We start from the raw sequence: 25505 nt of genomic DNA on the forward strand, positions 1-25505 counted from the left end.
GTCAGTTTTGGGTTTTTGGGTAAAGGGGTATTTTTAGGGTTCAGGGTCAGTTTTCAGTTTTTGGGTAAAGGGGTATTTTTAGGGTTTAGGGTCAGTTTTCAGTTTTTGGATAAAGGGGTATTTTTTGGGTTCAGGGTCAGTTTTGGGTTTTTGGGGTACAGGGGTACAGGGTAAAAATAAAATAAAATTAAATTTAAATTAAATTAATTAAATGAAATTAAATTAAATTAAATACAATTACATTAAATTATATTAATTTTAAATAATTTACAATTAAAAAAATTATATATACTTACCAATACTTACGTTGTTATGGTATGCGTTGTAAAGGTACCTGCGTTGTAAAAAAATGCGTTGTAAATACATGCGTTGTAATAGTATTTGCGTTGTAAAAGTCCCGTTGTAACGGTATGCGTTGTAAAAGTATGCGTTTTAACGTCATACATCCATTCTTGGGCAATAGCATGTATGTTAGAGATGTTTGGGACTTTGCAGACTGCAATGGAGACCTACTCTGGGAACATGGTAGGAATCATTTACTCAAAGGCCCCATGTACATGGGTGGTGGGTTCTTATGCTACCAGATGCCATTTGCTTTGAAGAGGTGAATTTTCTGGTCTTTCCTGAATTGCAAGAGAATGAAGGCAGTTCTGATGTTTACACAACATAGCCCCAGATCTTGGGAAAGTAGATGGAGACGGCCTGTCCTTTGTTTTCTATTTTTTTCAGTTTTGCATTTTATTAGGTTTGGCCTATAACAGCTTTATTTGTATTGCCAGCCTTTTGTTTTCCAAACAAATATCATACAGAAAATACATACATATTTAGGGTCTACCAAGCAACATTCTTTCACCAGTGATCAGTTGAGATGTCATTCAAATTATACTCCCTCCCACCCCAGCAAACGGCCAGCCCACTCTCGACATTGGACAATTTCAGTTTGAGCAACTAGATTGTTACCTTTCACATGTAAAGATACACCTAAAAAACAGTCCCCTAAATAGTCTCCTAAAAATAGAAATTGTTACATACTTGATCTTCCCAATCACCGATAGTCCTGATGCATAGCAGGGTTGCATCAACTATTTTCATAACTCTCAAGAGTTTTTTGTAAATCACAATACTTATTCCTTACCATAAACCAGCTTTGGATTTGTATTCATCCCACTGCAAATGAGCACAGGTCATCAGAGTGGCTGGATCATATGTGCAGAGCTTCATATTGAAGTCACCCCCCCCCCACAGCATTGTAATTCACATGAACACCCCTCACACCCAGGGAAGCTTCAAGGCTTCACTAACACCATTTGCCCCTAGAGGGAGTGTTAACAACTAATGACCAACTGTAAGAAAGCATGCTTTTGTGCTGGTTTACCCCACTGTGGGCCAGATGTAGGTTATTCTAATTTACCGATTCATAAATACCGAATTTTACCGATTCGGTATTTATGAATCGGTAAATTAGAAGGTGGGAGATGTAGGTATTTTTTAATTTGGAATTACCGAATCGGTAACAACCGATTCGGTAAATACTGAATCGGTATTGCCCATTGATTCCTATGGGCCTTGAAGCCCATAGGAATCAATGGGCAATACCGATTCGGTATTTACCGAATCGGTAAATACCGAATCCTGCAAGGGTGTAGGGGGTGTCACTTTGACACCCTCTAGCACCCCAAGTACAGGCATGTGTGCCATGTGGCACACAGACATGCCCTAAGGGCATGTCTGTGTGTCACATGGCACAGGTGTGTATGCACAGATGTGCATGCGCACTTGAATTTGGTATTTTACCACACAATAGGATTGGGTGGTAAAATACCGACTCTTAAGGGCCTGTGGCACTCTTAGGAGTGTCACCTACATTTGGATTTACCGAATCCGTAAAAATACAGGTTCGGTATTTTACAGAATCGGTAAAATAATGGCCCCTACATGCCGAATCATAAATACCGGTCGGTAACGGCCGAAATCGGCCATTACCGACCGGTATTTTGGCTCCTACATCTGGCCCTTAGTTCCCCATGTAGGACACTGTCTCCCGTTTTTTTTACTTTGAGAGTGCACCGAGGTCTGCTGTCCAGACCTCAGTGGCAGTGTTCTTTCCCTTTTAAAATGGCAGGCTTAATTGGATTTCCCCATTGGCACGTGCTAGCTTACTTCTAAGTCCCTAGTATATGGTGCCCAGTACCCAGGGCATGTAAGGTGAGCTGTTCGCATAAGAGCACCAGTTGTGCCACTCTGTGTGTGACAAAGTGAAAGCACGGCCTTCAGCTTCCATTGGAGACTGAACAAGCTGTGCGTACACTGCACACACAACTTTGTCACTACCACTATTGTGAAAGTACATAAGTCCCATAACTATATATGTAAGTCTCCGCTAAGGCATGCCAGTTAGAAATGAAGGTTTCTGATTGTCAGAGTATATACCCTGTCCAAGTAGGAGCCACAATTCTAGTCAGGGTAAGTCAGATACACAGCAAACATTAACCTGATCTCACTCTCTGGTAGCTTGACACAGAGGAGACAGGCTTAACTTAAGCGGTAATGTGTAAAGTATTTGGGCAACACATTAATTACAGTAACACAGTGAAAACACAAAGAAAGACTCAATACTTGTTTAGAAAAAAAAATAGTTTTTTTATGAGTAAAAAAAATACTAAAACAACAAAAATCCTACATGCAGAACTTGAGATATGAATTTTGAAAGACTAAACAGCAATATAATCATAATAATACATTCTTTATTGTGTGATAAATAAAAATAATTATAATCAAAACATCTTCACAATCGCATGATATCTAAAACATAAAGCTCTCTATTAAAAAGTCAATAATTACTACAGCAAGATATTGCACATATTGCGAGTTAAAGTGCCAGCGTGCCATAGTTAGCAATTCCACAGTTCAAGGACAATAGTAAAGTGCATCAATTAAATCTGTCCCAAGATAGTCTCAGTAATTACATTGCTAAAATATTACCCTAATTGAATATACACTTTGTTCTACTAGGGATCAGACTGTGCAGAGGATCTCTTAAGTCAAACTTCAATATAGTGCTTAGAAGCAAATAGCACATAGGGGTTACTTGAGGTTGCGTTGGATGGGGGAAAAGGGGCTTACAGGAGTGCTGAAGTTGTGCCAATAGTGGTGCAGTGTTCGGGAGAGGAGACTGGTACTGGGATCCCAGTTAGCAGTGACCCAGTACACCTCAGTTAAAGTTGGATAGAACAACAGGCAAAAAGTGGGAGGGCACTACAAGAGAACCCAGTTTCCCACACATTGAATATCTTCTGGGTGAGTGAAGCTATCACTCCATCTCTTCTGGGTGAGTGAAGCTATCACTGCATCTCTTCTGGGTGAGTGAAGCTAACACTGCATCTCTTCTGGGTGAGTGAAGCTATCACTGCATCTCTTCTGGGTGAGTAAAGCTATCAATGCATCTCCTCTGGGTGAGTGAAGCTATCACTGCATTTCTTCCGGGTGAGTGAAGCTAACACCGCATCTCTTCTGGGTGAGTGAAGCTATCACTGCATCTCTTCTGGGTGAGTAAAGCTATCAATGCATCTCCTTTGGATGAGTGAAGCTATCACTGCATCTCTTCCGGGTGAGTCAAGCTAACACTGCATCTCTTCTGGGTGAGTGAAGCTATCACTGCATCTCCTAAGGGTGAAGGAAGCTATCACTGCATCTCTTCTGGGTGAGTGAAGCTATCACTGCATCTGTTCTGGGTGAGGGAAGCTATCACTGCATCTCTTCTGGGTGAGTGAAGTCATCACTGCATCTGTTCTGGGTGAGGGAAGCTATCACTGCATCTCTTCTGGGTGAGTGAAGCGATCACTGCATCTCTCCTGGGTGAGGGAAGCTATCACTGCATCTCTTCTGGGTGAGGGAAGCTATTACTCAATCTCTTGTGGATGAGGGAAGCTATCACTGCATCTATTCTGGGTGAGGGAAGCTATCACTGCATCTCTTATGGGTGGAGGAACCTATCACTCCATCTCTTCTGGGAGAGGGAAGCTATCACTGCATCTCTTCTGGGTGAAGGAAGCTATCACTGCATCTCGTCTGGATGAGGGAAGCTATCACTGCATCTCGTCTGGATGAGGGAAGCCATCACTGCATCTCTTCTGGGTGAGTGAAGTCATCACTGCATCTCTTCTGGGTGAGGGAAGCTATCACTGCATCTCTTCTGGGTGAGTGAAGATATCACTGCATCTCATATGGGTAAGGGAAGCTATCACTGCATCTCTTCTGGTCGAGGGAAGCTATCACTGCATCTCTTCTGGGTGAGTGAAGCTATCACTGCATCTCTTCTGGATGAGGGAAGCTATCACTGCATCTCTTCCATCTCTTCTGGGTGAGGGAAGCTATCCCTGCATCTCTTCTGGGTGAGGGAAGCCATCACTGCATCTCTTATGGGTGAGTGAAGCTATCACTGCATCTCTTCTGGGTAAGTGAAGCTATCACTACATCTCTTCTGGGTGAGTGTACCTATCACTGCATCTCTTCTGGGTAAGTGAAGCTATCACTGCATCTCTTCTGGGTAAGGGAAGCTATCACTGCATCTCTTCTGGGTGAGGGAAGCTATCACTGCATCTCTTCTGGGTGAGTGAAGCTATCACTGCATCTCTTCTGGGCGAGGGAAGCTATCACTGCATCTCTTATGGGTGAGGGAAGCTATCACTGCATCTCTTCTGGGTGAGTGAAGCTATCACTGCATCTCTTCTGGGTGAGGGAAGCTATCACTGCATCTCTTCTGGGTGAGTGAAGCTATCACTCCATCTCTTCTGGGTGAGGGAAGCCATCACTGCATCTCTTCTGGGTGAGTGAAGCGATCACTGCATCTCTCCTGGGTGACGGAAGCTATCACTGCATCTCTTCTGGGTGAGTGAAGCTATCACTGCATCTCTTCTGGGTGAGGGAAGCCATTACTGCATCTTTTCTGGGTGAGTGAAGCTATCACTCCATCTCTTCTGGGTGAGGGAAACCATCACTGCATCTCTTCTGGGTGAGTGAAGCGATCACTGCATCTCTCCTGGGTGACGGAAGCTATCACTGCATCTCTTCTGGGTGAGTGAAGCGATAACTGCATCTCTCCTGGGTGACGGAAGCTATCACTGCATCTCTTCTGGGTGAAGGGAGATATCACTGCATCTGTTCTGGGTGACGGAAGCTATCACTGCATCTCTTCTGGGTAAGGGAAGCTATCACTGCATCTCTTCTGGGTGAAGGAAGCTATCACTGCATCTCTTCTGGGTGAGTGAAGCTATCACTGCATCTCTTCTGGGTGAGTGAAGCTATCACTGCATCTCTTCTGGGTGAGGGAAGCTATCACTGTATCTCTTCTGGGTCAGGGGAGCTATCACTGCATCTCTTCTAGGTGAGGGAAGGTAACACTGCATCTCTTCTGGGTGAGGGAAGCTATCACTGTATCTCTTCTGGGTGAGGGGAGCTATCACTGCATCTCTTCTAGGTGAGGGAAGGTAACACTGCATCTCTTCTGGGTGAGGGAAGCTTGTACTGCATCTCTTCTGGGTGAGGGAAGCAATCACTGCATTTCTTCTGGGTGAGGGAAGCTATCACTGTATCTCTTCTGGGTGAGGGAAGCAATCACTGCATCTCTTCTGGGTGAGGGAAGCTATCATTGTATCTCTTCTGGGTCAGGGGAGCTATCACTGCATCTCTTCTAGGTGAGGGACGGTAACACTGCATCTCTTCTGGGTGAGGGAAGCTTGTACTGCATCTCTTCTGGGTGAGGGAAGCAATCACTGCATCTCTTCTGGGTGAGGGAAGCCATCACTCAATTTCTTATGGGTGAGGGAAGCTATCACTGCATCTCTTATGGGTGAGTCAAGCTATCACTGCATCTCTTCTGGGTAAGTGAAGCTATCACTGCATCTCTTCTGGGTGAGGTAAGCTATCACTCAATCTCTACTGGATGAGGGAAGCTATCACTGCATCTCTTCTGGGTGAGTGAAGCTATCACTGCATCTCTTCTGGGTAAGTGAAGCTATCACTCAATCTCTACTGGATGAGGGAAGCTATCACTGCATCTCGTCTGGATGAGGGAAGCTATCACGGCATCTCTTCTGGGTGAGGGAAGCTATCACTCAATCTCTTCTGGATGAGGGAAGCTTTCACTGCATTTCTTATGGGTGAGGGAAGTCATCACTGCATCTCTTCTGGGTGAGTGAAGCGATCACTGCATCTCTCCTGGGTGAGGGAAGCTATCACTCAATCTCTTCTGGATGAGGGAAGCTATCACTGCATCTCTTCTGGGTGACGGAAGCTATCCCTGCATCTCTTCTGGGTGAGGGAAGCCATCACTGCATCTCTTATGGGTGAGTGAAGCTATCACTGCATCTCTTCTGGGTAAGTGAAGCTATCACTACATCTCTTCTGGGTAAGTGAAGCTATCACTGCATCTCTTCTGGGTAAGGGAAGCTATCACTGCATCTCTTCTGGGTGAGGGAAGCTATCACTGCATCTCTTCTGGGTGAGTGAAGCTATCACTGCATCTCTTCTGGGCGAGGGAAGCTATCACTGCATCTCTTATGGGTGAGGGAAGCTATCACTGCATCTCTTTTGGGTGAGTGAAGCTATCACTGCATCTCTTCTGGGTGAGGGAAGCTATCACTGCATCTCTTCTGGGTGAGTGAAGCTATCACTCCATCTCTTCTGGGTGAGGGAAGCCATCACTGCATCTCTTCTGGGTGAGTGAAGCGATCTCTGCATCTCTCCTGGGTGACGGAAGCTATCACTGCATCTCTTCTGGGTGAGTGAAGCTATCACTGCATCTCTTCTGGGTGAGGGAAGCCATCACTGCATCTTTTCTGGGTGAGTGAAGCTATCACTCCATCTCTTCTGGGTGAGGGAAACCATCACTGCATCTCTTCTGGGTGAGTGAAGCGATCACTGCATCTCTCCTGGGTGACGGAAGCTATCACTGCATCTCTTCTGGGTGAGAGAAGCGATAACTGCATCTCTCCTGGGTGAGGGAAGCTATCACTCAATCTCTACTGGATGAGGGAAGCTATCACTGCATCGCGTCTGGATGAGGGAAGCTATCACTGCATCTCTTCTGGGTGTGGATAGCTATCACTCAATCTCTACTGGATGAGGGAAGCTATCACTGCATCTCGTCTGGATGAGAGAAGCTATCACTGCATCTCATCTGGATGAGGGAAGCTATCACTGCATCTCTTCTGGGTGTGGATAGCTATCACTCAATCTCTACTGGATGAGGGAAGCTATCACTGCATCTCGTCTGGATGAGAGAAGCTATCACTGCATCTCGTCTGGATGAGGGAAGCTATCACTGCATCTCTTCTGGGTGTGGATAGCTATCACTGCATCTCTTCTGTGTGTGGATAGCTATCGCTGCATCTCTTCTGGGTGTGGATAGCTATCACTGCATCTCTTCTGGGTGAGGGAAGCTATCACTCAATCTCTTCTGGATGAGGGAAGCTTTCACTGTATTTCTTCTGGGTGAGGGAAGCCATCACTGCATCTCTTCTGGGTAAGTGAAGCTATCACTGCATCTCTTCTGGGTAAGGGAAGCTATCACTCAATTTCTTATGGGTGAGGGAAGCTATCACTGCATCCCTTATGGGTGAGTCAAGCTATCACTGCATCTCTTCTGGGTAAGTGAAGCTGTCACAGCATCTCTTCTGGGTGAGGTAAGCTATCACTCAATCTCTACTGGATGAGGGAAGCTATCACTGCATCTCTTCTGGGTGAGTGAAGCTATCACTGCATCTCTTCTGGGTAAGTGAAGCTATTACTCAATCTCTACTGGATGAGGGAAGCTATCACTGCATCTCGTCTGGATGAGGGAAGCTATCACTGCATCTCTTCTGGGTGAGGGAAGCTATCACTCAATCTCTTCTGGATGAGGGAAGCTTTCACTGCATTTCTTCTGGGTGAGGGAAGCCATCACTGCATCTCTTCTGGGTGAGTGAAGCGATCACTGCATCTCTCCTGGGTGAGGGAAGCTATCACTCAATCTCTTCTGGATCAGGGAAGCTATCACTGCATCTCTTCTGGGTGAGGGAAGCTATCCCTGCATCTCTTCTGGGTGAGTGAAGCTATCACTGCATCTCTTCTGGGTGAGGGAAGCCATCACTGCATCTCTTCTGGGTGAGTGAAGCGATCACTGCATCTCTTCTGGTTGAGTGAAGCTATCACTGCATTTCTTCTGGGTGAGTGAAGCTATCACTGCATCTCTTATGGGTGAGTGAAGCTATCACTGCATCTCTTCTGGGTAAGTGAAGCTAACACTACATCTCTTCTGGGTGAGTGAAGCTATCACTGCATCTCTTCTGGGTAAGTGAAGCTATCACTGCATCTCTTCTGGGTAAGTGAAGCTATCACTCAATCTCTTCTGGGTGAGGGAAGCTATAACTGCATCTCGTCTGGATGAGGGAAGCTATCACTCAATCTCTTCTGGGTGAGGGAAGCTATAACTTCATCTCTTCTGGTTGAGGGAAGATATCACTCAATCTCTTCTGGGTGAGGGAAGCTATAACTGCATCTCTTATGGGTGAGTGAAGCTATCAATGCATCTCCTCTGGGTGAGTGAAGCTATCACTGCATCTCTTCCGGGTGAGTGAAGCTAACACCGCATCTCTTCTGGGTGAGTGAAGCTATCACTGCATCTCTTCTGGGTGAGTAAAGCTATCAATGCATCTCCTTTGGATGAGTGAAGCTATCACTGCATCTCTTCCGGGTGAGTCAAGCTAACACTGCATCTCTTCTGGGTGAGTGAAGCTATCACTGCATCTCCTAAGGGTGAAGGAAGCTATCACTGCATCTCTTCTGGGTGAGTGAAGCTATCACTGCATCTGTTCTGGGTGAGGGAAGCTATCACTGCATCTCTTCTGGGTGAGTGAAGTCATCACTGCATCTGTTCTGGGTGAGGGAAGCTATCACTGCATCTCTTCTGGGTGAGTGAAGCGATCACTGCATCTCTCCTGGGTGAGGGAAGCTATCACTGCATCTCTTCTGGGTGAGGGAAGCTATTACTCAATCTCTTGTGGATGAGGGAAGCTATCACTGCATCTATTCTGGGTGAGGGAAGCTATCACTGCATCTCTTATGGGTGGAGGAACCTATCACTCGATCTCTTCTGGGTGAGGGAAGCTATCACTGCATCTCTTCTGGGTGAAGGAAGCTATCACTGCATCTCTTCTGGGTGAGTGAAGTCATCACTGCATCTCTTCTGGGTGAGGGAAGCTATCACTGCATCTCTTCTGGGTGAGTGAAGATATCACTGCATCTCTTATGGGTAAGGGAAGCTATCACTGCATCTCTTCTGGTCGAGGGAAGCTATCACTGCATCTCTTCTGGGTGAGTGAAGCTATCACTGCATCTCTTCTGGATGAGGGAAGCTATCACTGCATCTCTTCCATCTCTTCTGGGTGAGGGAAGCTATCCCTGCATCTCTTCTGGGTGAGGGAAGCCATCACTGCATCTCTTATGGGTGAGTGAAGCTATCACTGCATCTCTTCTGGGTAAGTGAAGCTATCACTACATCTCTTCTGGGTGAGTGTACCTATCACTGCATCTCTTCTGGGTAAGTGAAGCTATCACTGCATCTCTTCTGGGTGAGGGAAGCTATCACTGCATCTCTTCTGGGTGAGGGAAGCTATCACTGCATCTCTTCTGGGTGAGTGAAGCTATCACTGCATCTCTTCTGGGCGAGGGAAGCTATCACTGCATCTCTTATGGGTGAGGGAAGCTATCACTGCATCTCTTCTGGGTGAGTGAAGCTATCACTGCATCTCTTCTGGGTGAGGGGAGCTATCACTGCATCACTTCTGGGTGAGTGAAGCTATCACTCCATCTCTTCTGGGTGAGGGAAGCCATCACTGCATCTCTTCTGGGTGAGTGAAGCCATCACTGCATCTCTCCTGGGTGACGGAAGCTATCACTGCATCTCTTCTGGGTGAGTGAAGCTATCACTGCATCTCTTCTGGGTGAGGGAAGCCATCACTGCATCTTTTCTGGGTGAGTGAAGCTATCACTCCATCTCTTCTGGGAGAGGGAAACCATCACTGCATCTCTTCTGGGTGAGTGAAGCGATCACTGCATCTCTCCTGGGTGACGGAAGCTATCACTGCATCTCTTCTGGGTGAGTGAAGCGATAACTGCATCTCTCCTGGGTGACGGAAGCTATCACTGCATCTCTTCTGGGTGAAGGGAGATATCACTGCATCTGTTCTGGGTGACGGAAGCTATCACTGCATCTCTTCTGGGTAAGGGAAGCTATCACTGCATCTCTTCTGGGTGAGGGAAGCTATCACTGCATCTCTTCTGGGTGAGTGAAGCTATCACTGCATCTCTTCTGGGTGAGTGAAACTATCACTGCATCTCTTCTGGGTGAGGGAAGCTATCACTGTATCTCTTCTGGGTCAGGGGAGCTATCACTGCATCTCTTCTAGGTGAGGGAAGGTAACACTGCATCTCTTCTGGGTGAGGGAAGCTATCACTGTATCTCTTCTGGGTGAGGGAAGCTATCACTGTATCTCTTCTGGGTCAGGGGAGCTATCACTGCATCTCTTCTAGGTGAGGGAAGGTAACACTGCATCTCTTCTGGGTGAGGGAAGCTTGTACTGCATCTCTTCTGGGTGAGGGAAGCAATCACTGCATCTCTTCTGGGTGAGGGAAGCTATCACTGCATCACTTCTGGGTGAGGGAAGCAATCACTGCATCTCTTCTGGGTGAGGGAAGCTATCATTGTATCTCTTCTGGGTCAGGGGAGCTATCACTGCATCTCTTCTAGGTGAGGGAAGGTAACACTGCATCTCTTCTGGGTGAGGGAAGCTTGTACTGCATCTCTTCTGGGTGAGGGAAGCAATCACTGCATCTCTTCTGGGTGAGGGAAGCCATCACTCAATTTCTTATGGGTGAGGGAAGCTATCACTGCATCTCTTATGGGTGAGTCAAGCTATCACTGCATCTCTTCTGGGTAAGTGAAGCTATCACTGCATCTCTTCTGGGTGAGGTAAGCTATCACTCAATCTCTACTGGATGAGGGAAGCTATCACTGCATCTCTTCTGGGTGAGTGAAGCTATCACTGCATCTCTTCTGGGTAAGTGAAGCTATCACTCAATCTCTACTGGATGAGGGAAGCTATCACTGCATCTCGTCTGGATGAGGGAAGCTATCACGGCATCTCTTCTGGGTGAGGGAAGCTATCACTCAATCTCTTCTGGATGAGGGAAGCTTTCACTGCATTTCTTATGGGTGAGGGAAGCCATCACTGCATCTCTTCTGGGTGAGTGAAGCGATCACTGCATCTCTCCTGGGTGAGGGAAGCTATCACTCAATCTCTTCTGGATGAGGGAAGCTATCACTGCATCTCTTCTGGGTGAGGGAAGCTATCCCTGCATCTCTTCTGGGTGAGGGAAGCCATCACTGCATCTCTTATGGGTGAGTGAAGCTATCACTGCATCTCTTCTGGGTAAGTGAAGCTATCACTACATCTCTTCTGGGTAAGTGAAGCTATCACTGCATCTCTTCTGGGTATGGGAAGCTATCACTGCATCTCTTCTGGGTGAGGGAAGCTATCACTGCATCTCTTCTGGGTGAGTGAAGCTATCACTGCATCTCTTCTGGGCGAGGGAAGCTATCACTGCATCTCTTATGGGTGAGGGAAGCTATCACTGCATCTCTTTTGGGTGAGTGAAGCTATCACTGCATCTCTTCTGGGTGAGGGAAGCTATCACTGCATCTCTTCTGGGTGAGTGAAGCTATCACTCCATCTCTTCTGGGTGAGGGAAGCCATCACTGCATCTCTTCTGGGTGAGTGAAGCGATCACTGCATCTCTCCTGGGTGACGGAAGCTATCACTGCATCTCTTCTGGGTGAGTGAAGCTATCACTGCATCTCTTCTGGGTGAGGGAAGCCATCACTGCATCTTTTCTGGGTGAGTGAAGCTATCACTCCATCTCTTCTGGGTGAGGGAAACCATCACTGCATCTCTTCTGGGTGAGTGAAGCGATCACTGCATCTCTCCTGGGTGACGGAAGCTATCACTGCATCTCTTCTGGGTGAGTGAAGCGATAACTGCATCTCTCCTGGGTGAGGGAAGCTATCACTCAATCTCTACTGGATGAGGGAAGCTATCACTGCATCGCGTCTGGATGAGGGAAGCTATCACTGCATCTCTTCTGGGTGTGGATAGCTATCACTCAATCTCTACTGGATGAGGGAAGCTATCACTGCATCTCGTCTGGATGAGAGAAGCTATCACTGCATCTCATCTGGATGAGGGAAGCTATCACTGCATCTCTTCTGGGTGTGGATAGCTATTACTCAATCTCTACTGGATGAGGGAATCTATCACTGCATCTCGTCTGGATGAGAGAAGCTATCACTGCATCTCGTCTGGATGAGGGAAGCTATCACTGCATCTCTTCTGGGTGTGGATAGCTATCACTGCATCTCTTCTGGGTGTGGATAGCTATCACTGCATCTCTTCTGGGTGTGGATAGCTATCACTCAATCTCTACTGGATGAGGGAAGCTATCACTGCATCTCGTCTGGATGAGAGAAGCTATCACTGCATCTCATCTGGATGAGGGAAGCTATCACTGCATCTCTTCTGGGTGTGGATAGCTATCACTCAATCTCTACTGGATGAGGGAATCTATCACTGCATCTCGTCTGGATGAGAGAAGCTATCACTGCATCTCGTCTGGATGAGGGAAGCTATCACTGCATCTCTTCTGGGTGTGGATAGCTATCGCTGCATCTCTTCTGGGTGTGGATAGCTATCACTGCATCTCTTCTGGGTGAGGGAAGCTATCACTCAATCTCTTCTGGATGAGGGAAGCTTTCACTGTATTTCTTCTGGGTGAGGGAAGCCATCACTGCATCTCTTCTGGGTAAGTGAAGCTATCACTGCATCTCTTCTGGGTAAGGGAAGCTATCACTCAATTTCTTATGGGTGAGGGAAGCTATCACTGCATCCCTTATGGGTGAGTCAAGCTATCACTGCATCTCTTCTGGGTAAGTGAAGCTGTCACAGCATCTCTTCTGGGTGAGGTAAGCTATCACTAAATCTCTACTGGATGAGGGAAGCTATCACTGCATCTCTTCTGGGTGAGTGAAGCTATCACTGCATCTCTTCTGGGTAAGTGAAGCTATTACTCAATCTCTACTGGATGAGGGAAGCTATCACTGCATCTCGTCTGGATGAGGGAAGCTATCACTGCATCTCTTCTGGGTGAGGGAAGCCATCACTGCATCTCTTCTGGGTGAGTGAAGCGATCACTGCATCTCTCCTGGGTGAGGGAAGCTATCACTCAATCTCTTCTGGATCAGGGAAGCTATCACTGCATCTCTTCTGGGTGAGGGAAGCTATCCCTGCATCTCTTCTGGGTGAGTGAAGCTATCACTGCATCTCTTCTGGGTGAGGGAAGCCATCACTGCATCTCTTCTGGGTGAGTGAAGCGATCACTGCATCTCTTCTGGTTGAGTGAAGCTATCACTGCATTTCTTCTGGGATCACTGCATCTCTTATGGGTGAGTGAAGCTATCACTGCATCTCTTCTGGGTAAGTGAAGCTATCACTACATCTCTTCTGGGTGAGTGAAGCTATCACTGCATCTCTTCTGGGTAAGTGAAGCTATCACTGCATCTCTTCTGGGTAAGTGAAGCTATCACTCAATCTCTTCTGGGTGAGGGAAGCTATAACTGCATCTCGTCTGGATGAGGGAAGCTATCACTTCATCTCTTCTGGTTGAGGGAAGATATCACTCAATCTCTTCTGGATGAGGGAAGCTTTCACTGCATTTCTTCTGGGTGAGGGAAGCCATCACTGCATCTCATCTGGGTAAGTGAAGCTATCACTGCACCTCTTCTGGGTAAGGGAAGCTATCACTCAATTTCTCATGGGTGAGGGAAGCTATCACTGCATCTCTTATGGGTGAGTCAAGCTATCACTGCATCTCTTCTGGGTAAGTGAAGCTATCACTGCATCTCTTCTGGGTGAGAGAAGCTATCACTGCATCTCTTCTGGGTGAGGTAAGCTATCACTCAATCTCTACTGGATGAGGGAAGCTATCACTGCATCTCTTCTGGGTGAGTGAAGCTATCACTGCATCTCTTCTGGGTAAGTGAAGCTATCACTCAATCTCTACTGGATGAGGAAAGCTATCACTGCATCTCGTCTGGATGAGGGAAGCTATCACTGCATCTCTTCTGGGTGAGGGAAGCTATCACTCAATCTCTACTGGATGAGGGAAGCTATCACTGCATCTCGTCTGGATGAGAGAAGCTATCACTGCATCTCGTCTGGATGAGGGAAGCTATCACTGCATCTCTTCTGGGTGTGGATAGCTATCACTTCATCTCTTCTGGGTGTGGATAGCTATCGCTGCATCTCTTCTGGGTGTGGATAGCTATCACTGCATCTCTTCTGGGTGAGGGAAGCTATCACTGCATCTCTTCTGGTTGAAGGAAGCTATCACTCAATCTCTTCTGGATGAGAGAAGCTTTCACTGCATTTCTTCTGGGTGAGGGAAGCCACCCAGAAGAGATCCAGAGATGGCTTCCCTCACTGCATCTCTTCTGGGTAAGTGAAGCTATCACTGCATCTCTTCTGGGTAAGGGAAGCTTTCACTCAATTTCTTATGGGTGAGGGAAGCTATGACTGCATCTCTTCTGGGTGAGTGTAGCTATCACTGCATCTCTTCTGGGTAAGTGAAGCTGTCACAGCATCTCTTCTGGGTGAGGTAAGCTATCATTCAATCTCTACTGGATGAGGGAAGCTTTCACTGCATCTCTTCTGGGTGAGGGAAGCCATCACTGCATCTCTTCTGGGTGAGTGAAGCGATCACTGCATCTCTCCTGGGTGAGGGAAGCTATCACTCAATCTCTTCTGGATCAGGGAAGCTATCACTGCATCTCTTCTGGGTGAGGGAAGCTATCCCTGCATCTCTTCTGGGTGAGTGAAGCTATCACTGCATCTCTTCTGGGTGAGGGAAGCCATCACTGCATCTCTTCTGGTTGAGTGAAGCTATCACTGCATTTCTTCTGGGTGAGTGAAGCTATCACTGCATCTCTTATGGGTGAGTGAAGCTATCACTGCATCTCTTCTGGGTAAGTGAAGCTATCACTACATCTCTTCTGGGTGAGTGAAGCTATCACTGCATCTCTTCTGGGTAAGTGAAGCTATCACTGCATCTCTTCTGGGTAAGTGAAGCTATCACTCAATCTCTTCTGGGTGAGGGAAGCTATAACTGCATCTCGTCTGGATGAGGGAAGCTATCACTGCATCTCTTCTGGTTGAGGGAAGCTATCACTCAATCTCTTCTGGATGAGGGAAGCTTTCACTGCATTTCTTCTGGGTGAGGGAAGCCATCACTGCATCTCATCTGGGTAAATGAAGCTATCACTGCATCTCTTCTGGGTAAGGGAAGCTATCACTCAATTTCTCATGGGTGAGGGAAGCTATCACTGCATCTCTTATGGGTGAGTCAAGCTATCACTGCATCTCTTCTGGGTAAGTGAAGCTATCACTGCATCTCTTCTGGGTGAGAGAAGCTATCACTGCATCTCTTCTGGGTGAGGTAAGCTATCACTCAATCTCTACTGGATGAGGGAAGCTATCACTGCATCTCTTCTGGGTGAGTGAAGCTATCACTGCATCTCTTCTGCGTAAGTGAAGCTATCACTCAATCTCTACTGGATGAGGAAAGCTATCACTGCATCTCGTCTGGATGAGGGAAGCTATCACTGCATCTCTTCTGGGTGAGGGAAGCTATCACTCAATCTCTACTGGATGAGGGAAGCTATCACTGCATCTCGTCTGGATGAGAGAAGCTATCACTGCATCTCGTCTGGATGAGGGAAGCTATCACTGCATCTCTTCTGGGTGTGGATAGCTATCACTGCATCTCTTCTGGGTGTGGATAGCTATCGCTGCATCTCTTCTGGGTGTGGATAGCTATCACTGCATCTCTTCTGGGTGAGGGAAGCTATCACTGCATCTCTTCTGGTTGAAGGAAGCTATCACTCAATCTCTTCTGGATGAGGGAAGCTTTCACTGCATTTCTTCTGGGTGAGGGAAGCCACCCAGAAGAGATGCAGAGATGGCTTCCCTCACTGCATCTCTTCTGGGTAAGTGAAGCTATCACTGCATCTCTTCTGGGTAAGGGAAGCTTTCACTCAATTTCTTATGGGTGAGGGAAGCTATGACTGCATCTCTTCTGGGTGAGTGTAGCTATCACTGCATCTCTTCTGGGTAAGTGAAGCTGTCACAGCATCTCTTCTGGGTGAGGTAAGCTATCATTCAATCTCTACTGGATGAGGGAAGCTATCACTGCATCTCTTCTGGGTAAGTGAAACTATTACTCAATCTCTACTGGATGAGGGAAGCTATCACTGCATCTCGTCTGGATGAGGGAAGCTATCACTGCATCTCTTCTGGGTGAGGGAAGCTATCACTCAATCTCTTCTGGATGAGGGAAGCTTTCACTGCATTTCTTCTGGGTGAGGGAAGCCATCACTGCATCTCTTCTGGGTGAGTGAAGCGATCACTGCATCTCTCCTGGGTGAGGGAAGCTATCACTCAATCTCTTCTGGATGAGGGAAGCTATCACTGCATCTCTTCTGGGTGAGGGAAGCTATCCCTGCATCTCTTCTGGGTGAGTGAAGCTATCGCTGCATCTCTTCTGGGTGAGGGAAGCCATCACTGCATCTTTTCTGGGTGAGTGAAGCGATCACTGCATCTCTTCTGGTTGAGTGAAGTTATCACTGCATTTCTTCTGGGTGAGGGAAGCTATCACTGCATCTCTTCTGAGTAAGTGAAGCTATCACTGCATCTCTTATGGGTAAGTGAAGCTATCACTCAATCTCTACTGGGTGAGGGAAGCTATCACTGCATCTCTTCTGGATGAGGGAAGCTATCACTCAATCTCTTCTGGATGAGGGAAGCTTTCACTGCATTTCTTCTGGGTGAGTGAAGCCATCACTGCATCTCTTCTCGATGTGGGAAGCCATCACTGCATCTCTTCTGGGTAAGTGAAGCTATCACTGCATCTCTTCTGGGTAAGGGAAGCTATCACTCAATTTCTTATGGGTGAGGGAACCTATCACTGCATCTCTTATGTGTGAGTCAAGCTATCGCTGCATCTCTTCTGGGTAAGTGAAGCTATCACTGCACCTCTTCTGGGTGAGTGAAGCTATCACTGCATCTCTTCTGGGTGAGGTAAGCTATCACTCAATCTCTACTGGATGAGGGAAGCTATCACTGCATCTCTTCTGGGTGAGTGAAGCTATCACTGCATCTCTTCTGGGTAAGTGAAGCTATCACTCAATCTCTACTGGATGAGGGAAGCTATCACTGTATCTCGTCTGGATGAGGGAAGCTATCACTGCATCTCTTCTGGGTGAGGGAAGCTATCACTCAATCTCTACTGGATGAGGGAAGCTATCACTGCATCTTGTCTGGATGAGGGAAGCTATCACTGCGTCTCTTCTGGGTGTGGATAGCTATCACTCAATCTCTACTGGATGAGGGAAGCTATCACTGCATCTCGTCTGGATGAGGGAAGCTATAACTGCATCTCTTCTGGGTGTGGATAGCTATCACTGCATCTCTTCTGGGTGTGGATAGCTATCACTGCATCTCTTCTGGGTGTGGATAGCTATCGCTGCATCTCTTCTGGGTGTGGATAGCTATCGCTGCATCTCTTCTGGGTGTGGATAGCTCTCACTGCATCTCTTCTGGGTGTGGATAGCTATCGCTGCATCTCTTCTGGGTGAGTGAAGCTATCACTGCATCTCTTCTGGGTGGGGATAGCTCTCACTGCATCTCTTCTGGGTGAGGGAAGCTATCGCTGCATATCTTCTTGGTGTGGATAGCTATCACTGCATCTCTTGCCGGTGTGGATAGCTATCACTGCGTCTCTGCTGGGTGAGAAAAGCTTGCACTGCTCACAGTACTGCAACTTTTCTTGGTGAGGGAAGCTTGCACTCCTGTCTGCACTGCAACTGGCGAGGGAGCCTTGATTTGCCGCAGTCTGTACTGCATTTGTTCTGGGTTAGGGGAACTTGAACAGTTTTTTTTACCGCACCCACCCATCTGTAAGGAACCTGTCGATCCGTACTGTTCCTGTTCCATGTGATGGAAACCTGTACTGTTGGCTTTACTGCACCTATCTGTCTGCAGTGTACCAGTTCAGGGTGATGGTAGCTTGCACTGTCGGCTTTACTGACCTGTCTGTTCCTAGTCTACCTGTTCTGGGTATTGGAAGCTTTCGCTGCTGGCTTTACTGCACCTGTCTGTCTGCATGGTACCTGTTCCGCGCAATTAAAGTCTGCACTGTTGACTTTACTACACCTGTTTCTCTGTTGTGTACCTGTTCCGGGTGATGGAAGCTTGCACTGTCGGTTTTACTGCACCTGTCTGTCTGTAGTGAACCTCTTCTGGGTAGTTATCTGTACTGTACCTGATTCGGGTGAGGGACGATTGCACTGTTGGGTTTACTGCCCATGTCCATCTGTAGTGAACCCATTCTGGGTGAGGGGAGCTAGCACTGCTGGATTTAATGCTTCTGTCTGTCTGTACTGTGCCTGTTCTAGTTGAGGGAAGCTTACACTGCTGATGCTGTCTGTACTACAACTGCTCTGGGTCAGGGGTGAGGGGGCCTTGCTTTGCCGCTGTCTGTACTGCATCTGTTCCTTGGTGAGGGAACTTGCACTGCTGATTTGACGGCACTGGACTAACTGTAAGGCACCTGTCTATCCGTATTGGATCTGTTCCAGGTGAAGGAAGCTTGTACTGTTGGCTTTACTGCAACTGTGTGTCTGTGTCTGTAATGTACCTGTTGTGGCAGGGGCGTAGCTAGAGCCTGTGGCTCCTGGGGCATCCCTCAGATTGCCGCCCCTTGGGGGGGAGAGGGGGGTTGCAGGGAAAAAAGGACGGTGAGCACTTGAAAGATGTCCGAGAGACACGTAGTATTGCTGCTAATAGTTACCTCCATCTTAGATAAACATCCGGCTACTTGTAACTTTATTCCAAGTGTTGTGATCACAAAAAATACACCGCGGTGCAAACACTATTTGAATGTGAATTTCCACCCGTGTTTCGGTTCTGCAGTAATCAATGGGGAATAAAGCGCTCAAATATTTTTCAAGCATGAATTTCGTGTTGGCGGTAACCCTACTGCACAGTTTTGCAGACACAAATATTAATTTGAAAGGTTTTATGTAGCCCTGGCTAGACCCGAAGGTTTCAGAGCGCTTTACATGAGGATCAGAATTCGAATGCAAAAAATGCATTTATTCCAAAACTGAGACAAATGTTGTCAAGGAGATGACTTATCAGAATAACCTCAGCTACACAATAAGGCTAGAAACCACCGCAATGGAGCGCACACCGCTAGCCCCTCCTCCGGATCGCCCCTCGGGATTCTGGTACTTGTAGTTCAATAGTGGATCACCCAGGTGGGTGCAAGTCGGTACTTGTTGGACTGATGAATCTCTAGACCCGATACATGTCCCGGGTTTTTGGGTATCGCCCGAGACATGGCTCGGGTTTCGGGATAACTTCCCTCATCAGTAGAGAAATGGTTAGGGGTGGAGAAGAAGGCCGCCAAACAACCGTCAATGGCCTCGATGCCCGAACCGGCACGCAGGGCAGCATCCAGGAGCCCGTCGGCTCAAAGCTCAAGGGAGCCAATTAATAGAAACCACCGCAATGGAGCGCACACCGCTAGCCCCTCCTCCGGATCGCCCCTCGGGATTCTGGTACTTGTAGTTCAATAGTGGATCACCCAGGTGGGTGCAAGTCGGTACTTGTTGGACTGATGAATCTCTAGACCCGATACATGTCCCGGGTTTTTGGGTATCGCCCGAGACATGGCTCGGGTTTCGGGATAACTTCCCTCATCAGTAGAGAAATGGTTAGGGGTGGAGAAGAAGGCCGCCAAACAACCGTCAATGGCCTCGATGCCCGAACCGGCACGCAGGGTTAGCGGTGTGCACTCCATTGCTGTGGTTTCTACACAATAAGGCTACATGCATCGATCTAGACTGGAAAGCATTGTCAAGCCAGCAAATGCAGCTAGAGATATTCATCGTCCATTGACAACAAGCGATTCCAAACAGGTCGGTTTCGCTTTGAGTGAACGGAGACAAAAAGCGCATCATGTGCACAAAATAACAAAACATCAAGTCAATGAGAAGAATTGAGAACGCAAGTCAGAAGAGGGGCAGCCGGGGGGTTCTGCGCCCCTTTAATTCTACGTGTCACTGTTTCGGCTTCAGATTTGATCTCAAAGTCATTTTGGCAAAGTGGTGCTGTTTCACGCACTCTTATTTCCTGACAGGCCGCAGTGGAAACTGCCTGTGCCAAAGTCGGAAGAGAGAGAGATTTACTCTCATCTCCTCCTAATGAGAGCAAAGTGACCACCGGGAGCGCATCCCTGAGCGCCAGTGTTCACTTGGAGCGCGCCTCGAAATGAGGCTTATGGCGCTATGAACTCGTGCTGCTGCGAGCCCGCCACTTCTGTATCCTGCAAACACGCTCCGGCGCAACACGGTCCCAAATAAAGTATAAACGCCGCCGCGGCCGCAACGGGCCGCCTCAAAAATGGTGCCGCCTCGGGCGGACCGACCCCCCCACCACCCCCTAGCTACGCCACTGTGTTGTGGGTGATGGACGCTTGCACTATCTGTCTCTAGTGTTTATGTTCTGCATGATGGAAGCTTGCACTGTTGGCTTTACTGAACTTGTCTGTCTCTCATCACCTGTTCTGGGTGAGGGAAGCTTGCAATGTTATCTTTACTGCACCTGTTTGTCTGTATTCTACCTGTTCCTGGTGATGGAAGCTCGCACTGTTGGACTTACTGCACCTGTCTGTTCATAGTGTACCTGTTCCAGGTGTTGGAAGCTTGCACTGCAGGCTTTACTGCACCTTTCTCCCTGTATTCTAACTGTTCGCGGGGATGGAAGCTTACCCTCCTGGCCTTACTGCACCTGTCTGTCTGCATTGTACCTGTTTCGCATAATTAAAGCTTGCACTGTTAACTTCACTGCACCTGTCCGTCTGTAGTCTTCCTGTTCCTGGTGATGGAAGCTAGAACTACAGACTGTACTGCACCTGTCTGACCGCAGTCTTCCCGTTCTGGTGTTGGAAGCTTGCACTGCTGACTTTACTGCACCTGTCTGTATTCCACCAGTCTCGGGTGTTGGAAGCTTTCGCTGCTGGCTTTACTGCGCCTGTCTGTCTGCATTCTACCCGTTCCGCGCAATTAAAGTCTGCACTGTTGACTTTACTGCACCTGTCTCTCTGTTGTCTACCTGTTCCGGATGATGGAAGCTTGCACTGTCGGTTTTTGTGCACTTGTCTGTCTGAAGTGAGCCTCTACTGGGCGAGGGAAGTTTGCACTGCTTCTGTCTGTAGTGAGCCTCTTCTGGGCGAGGGAAGCTTGCACTGTTTCTGTCTGTAGTGAGCCTCTTCTGGGCGAGGGAAGCTAGCACTGTTTCTGTCTATAATGAGCCTTTTCTGGGCGAGGGAAGCTTGCACTGCTTCTGTCTGAAATGAGCCTCTTCTGGGCAAGAGAAGCTTGCACTGCTTCTGTCTGTAGTGAGCCTCTTCTGGGTGAGGAAAGCTTGCACTGCTTCTGTCTGTAGTGAGCCTCTTCTGGGTGAGGAAAGCTTGCACTGCTTCTGTCTGAAGTGAGCCTATTCTGGGCGAGGGAAGCTTGCACTGCTTCTGTCTGTAGTGAGCCTCTTCTGAGTGAGGAAAGCTTGCACTGCTTCTGTCTGTAGTAAGCCTCTTCTGGGTGAGGGAAGCTTGCACTGCTCCTGTCTGTAGTAGGCCTCTTCTGGGTGAGGGAAGCTTGCACTGCTTCTGTCTGTAGTGAGACTCTTCTGGGCGAGGGAAGCTTGCACTGCTTCTGTCTGAAGTGAGCCTCTTCTGGGTGAGGGAAGCTTGCACTGCTTCTGTCTGTAGTGAGCCTCTTCTGGGTGAGGGAAGCTTGCACTGTTTCTGTCTGAAGTGAGCCTCTTCTGGGTGAGGGAAGCTTGCAGTGTTTCTGTCTGAAGTGAGCCTCTTCTGGGCGAGGGAAGCTTGCACTGTTTCTGTCTGAAGTGAGCCTCCTCTGGGTGAGGGAAGCTTGCACTGCTTCTGTCTGTAGTGAGCCTCTTCTGGGTGAGGGAAGCTTGCACTGTTTCTGTCTGCAGTGAGCCTCTTCTGGGCGAGGGAAGCTTGCACTGCTTCTGTCTGTAGTGAGACTCTTCTTGGTGAGGAAAGCTTGCACTGCTCCTGTCTGTAGTAAGCCTCTTCTGGGTGAGGGAAGCTTGCACTGCTTCTGTCTGTAGTGAGCCTCTTCTGGGTGAGGGAAGCTTGCACTGCTTCTGTCTGTAGTGAGCCTCTTCTGGGCGAGGGAAGCTTGCACTGTTTCTGTCTGTAGTAAGCCTCTTCTGGGCGAGGGCAGCTTGCACTGTTTCTGTCTGAAGTGAACGTCTTCTGGGTGAGGAAAGCATGCACTGCTTCTGTCTGCAGTAAGCCTCTTCTGGGCGAGGGAAACTTGCACTGTTTCTGTCTGAAGTGAACGTCTTCTGGGTGAGGGAAACTTGCACTGTTTCTGTCTGCAGTGAGCCTTGTCTGGGTGAGGGAAGCTTGCACTGTTTCTGTCTGCAGACAGCCTCTTCTGGGTGAGGGAAGCTTGCACTGCTTCTGTCTGTAGTAAGCCTCTTCTGGGCGAGGGCAGCTTGCACTGTTTCTGTCTGAAGTGAACGTCTTCTGGGTGAGGAAAGCATGCACTGCTTCTGTCTGCAGTAAGCCTCTTCTGGGCGAGGGAAACTTGCACTGTTTCTGTCTGAAGTGAACGTCTTCTGGGTGAGGGAAGCTTGCACTGTTTCTGTCTGCAGTGAGCCTTGTCTGGGTGAGGGAAGCTTGCACTGTTTCTGTCTGCAGACAGCCTCTTCTTGGTGAGGGAAGCTTGCACTGCTTCTGTCGGCAGTGAGCCTCTTCTGGGCGAGGGAAGCTTGCACTGCTTCTGTCTGTAGTGAGACTCTTCTTGGTGAGGAAAGCTTGCACTGTTTCTGTCTGCAGTGAGCCTCTTCTGGGCGAGGGAAGCTTGCACTGCTTCTGTTTGTAGTAATCCTCTTCTGGGTGAGGGAAGCTTGCACTGCTCCTGTCTGTAGTAAGCCTCTTCTGGGTGAGGGAAGCTTGCACTGCTTCAGTCTGTAGTGAGCCTCTTCTGGGTGAGGGAAGCTTGCACTGTTTCTGTCTGCAGTGAGCCTCTTCTGGGCGAGGGAAGCTTGCACTGCTTCTGTCTGTAGTGAGCCTCTTCTGGGTGAGGGAAGCTTGCACTGCTTCTGTCTGTAGTGAACCTCTTCTGGGTGAGGGAAGCTTGCACTTTTTCTGTCTGCAGTGAGCCTCTTCTGGGCGAGGGAAGCTTGCACTGCTTCTGTCTGTAGTGAGACTCTTCTTGGTGAGGAAAGCTTGCACTGCTCCTGTCTGTAGTAAGCCTCTTCTGGGTGAGGGAAGCTTGCACTGCTTCTGTCTGTAGTGAGCCTCTTCTGGGTGAGGGAAGCTTGCACTGCGTCTGTCTGTAGTGAGCCTCTTCTGGGCAAGGGAAGCTTGCACTGTTTCCGTCTGAAGTGAGCCTCTTCTGGGTGAGGGAAGCTTGCACTGCTTCTGTCTGCAGTGAGCCTCTTCTGGGCGAGGGAAGCTTGCACTGTTTCTGTCTGAAGTGATCCTCTTCTGGGCGAAGGAAGCTTGCACTGCTTCTGTCTGCAGTGAGGCTCTTCTGGGGAGGGAAGCTTGCACTGCATCTGTCTGCAGTGAACCTCTTCTGGGTGAGGGAAGCTTGCACTGCTTCTGTCTGAAGTGAGACTATTCTGGGCTAGGGAAGCTTGCACTGCATCTGTCTGCAGTGAGACTCTTCTGGGTGAGGAAAGCTTGCACTGCTTCTGTCTGCAGTGAGCCTCTTCTGGGTGAGGGAAGCTTGCACTGCTTCTGTCTGCAGTAAGCCTCTTCTGGACGAGGGAAGCTTGCACTGTTTCTGTCTGCAGACAGCCTCTTCTGGGTGAGGGAAGCTTGCACTGCTTCTGTCTGTAGTAAGCCTCTTCTGGGTGAGGGAAGCTTGCACTGCTTCTGTCTGTAGTGAGCCTCTTCTGGGTGAGGGAAGCTTGCACTGCTTCTGTCTGTAGTGAGACTCTTCTTGGTGAGGAAAGCTTGCACTGCTCCTGTCTGTAGTAAGCCTCTTCTGGGTGAGGGAAGCCTGCACTGTTCCTTTCTGCAGTTAGCCTCTTCTGAGTGAGGGAAGCTTGCACTGTTTCTGTCTGCAGTGAGCCTCTTCTGGGCGAGGGAAGCTTGCACTGTTTCTGTCTGCAGTGAGCCTCTTCTGGGCGAGGGAAGCTTGCACTCTTTCTGTCTGTAGTGAGCCTCTTCTGGGCGAGGGAAGCTTGCACTGTTTCTGTCTGAAGTGAGCCTCTTCTGGTCGAGGGAACAGTGCACTGTTTCTGTCTGTAGTGAGCCTCTTCTGGGCGAGGGAAGCTTGCACTGTTTCTGTCTGAAGTGAGCCTCTTCTGGGCGAAGGAAGCGTGCACTGTTTCTGTCTGCAGTGAGCTTCTTCTGAGTGAGGGAAGCTTGCACTGTTTCTGTCTGAAGTGAGCCTCTTCTGGGCGAAGGAAGCGTGCACTGTTTCTGTCTGAAGTGAGCCTCTTCTGGGCGAGGGAAGCTTGCACTGTTTCTGTCTGAAGTGAGCCTCTTCTGGGCGAGGGAAGCTTGCACTCTTTCTGTCTGAAGTGAGCCTCTTCTGGGCGAAGGAAGCGTGCACTGTTTCTGTCTGAAGTGAGCCTCTTCTGGGCGAGGGAAGCTTGCACTGTTTCTGTCTGAAGTGAGCCTCTTCTGGGCGAAGGAAGCGTGCACTGTTTCTGTCTGCAGTGAGCCTCTTCTGGGCGAAGGAAGCGTGCACTGTTTCTGTCTGAAGTGAGCCTCTTCTGGGCGAGAGAAGCTTGCACTGTTTCTGTCTGAAGTGAGCCTCTTCTGGGCGAAGGATGCGTGCACTGTTTCTGTCTGAAGTGAGCCTCTTCTGGGCGAGGGAAGCTTGCACTGTTTCTGTCTGAAGTGAGCCTCTTCTGGGCGAGGGAAGCTTGCACTGTTTCTGTCTGTAGTGAGCCTCTTCTGGGCGAGGGAAGCTTGCACTGTTTCTGTCTGCAGTGAGCCTCTTCTGGGCGAGGGAAGCTTGCACTGTTTCCGTCTGAAGTGAGCCTCTTCTGGGTATTTTATGGAAGCTTGCACTGCTCCTACTGTCTATATTGAACCTCTTACGGGTGAGGAATGCTTGCTATTCTGGGTGGAGGAAGCGTGCACTGCTACTGTCTGTACTGCATGTGTTTTGGGTGAGGGAAGCTTGCACCCGCGTGCACTGCACCTGTCTGTCTGGGAAACTATGCTTCTGGGCGAGGGAAGCTTGCACTGTTTCTGTCTGAAGTGAGCCTCTTCTGGGTGAGGGAAGCTTGCACTGCTTC

The 25505-nt window shown here is 48.6% G+C and overlaps 1 protein-coding gene across 1 annotated transcript in view; it reads left to right on the top strand.

Annotated features, from left to right (window-relative positions):
* LOC144770984 (putative cation-transporting ATPase 13A4) overlaps positions 1-25505 on the top strand; it is a 1004626-nt gene that overhangs the window by 102775 nt on the left and 876346 nt on the right. The gene's annotated exons all lie outside the window — the stretch shown is intronic.

Source organism: Lissotriton helveticus, chromosome 7, assembly GCF_964261635.1.
Source record: "Lissotriton helveticus chromosome 7, aLisHel1.1, whole genome shotgun sequence".
In the NCBI taxonomy this organism is placed as follows: Eukaryota; Metazoa; Chordata; class Amphibia; order Caudata; family Salamandridae; genus Lissotriton; species Lissotriton helveticus.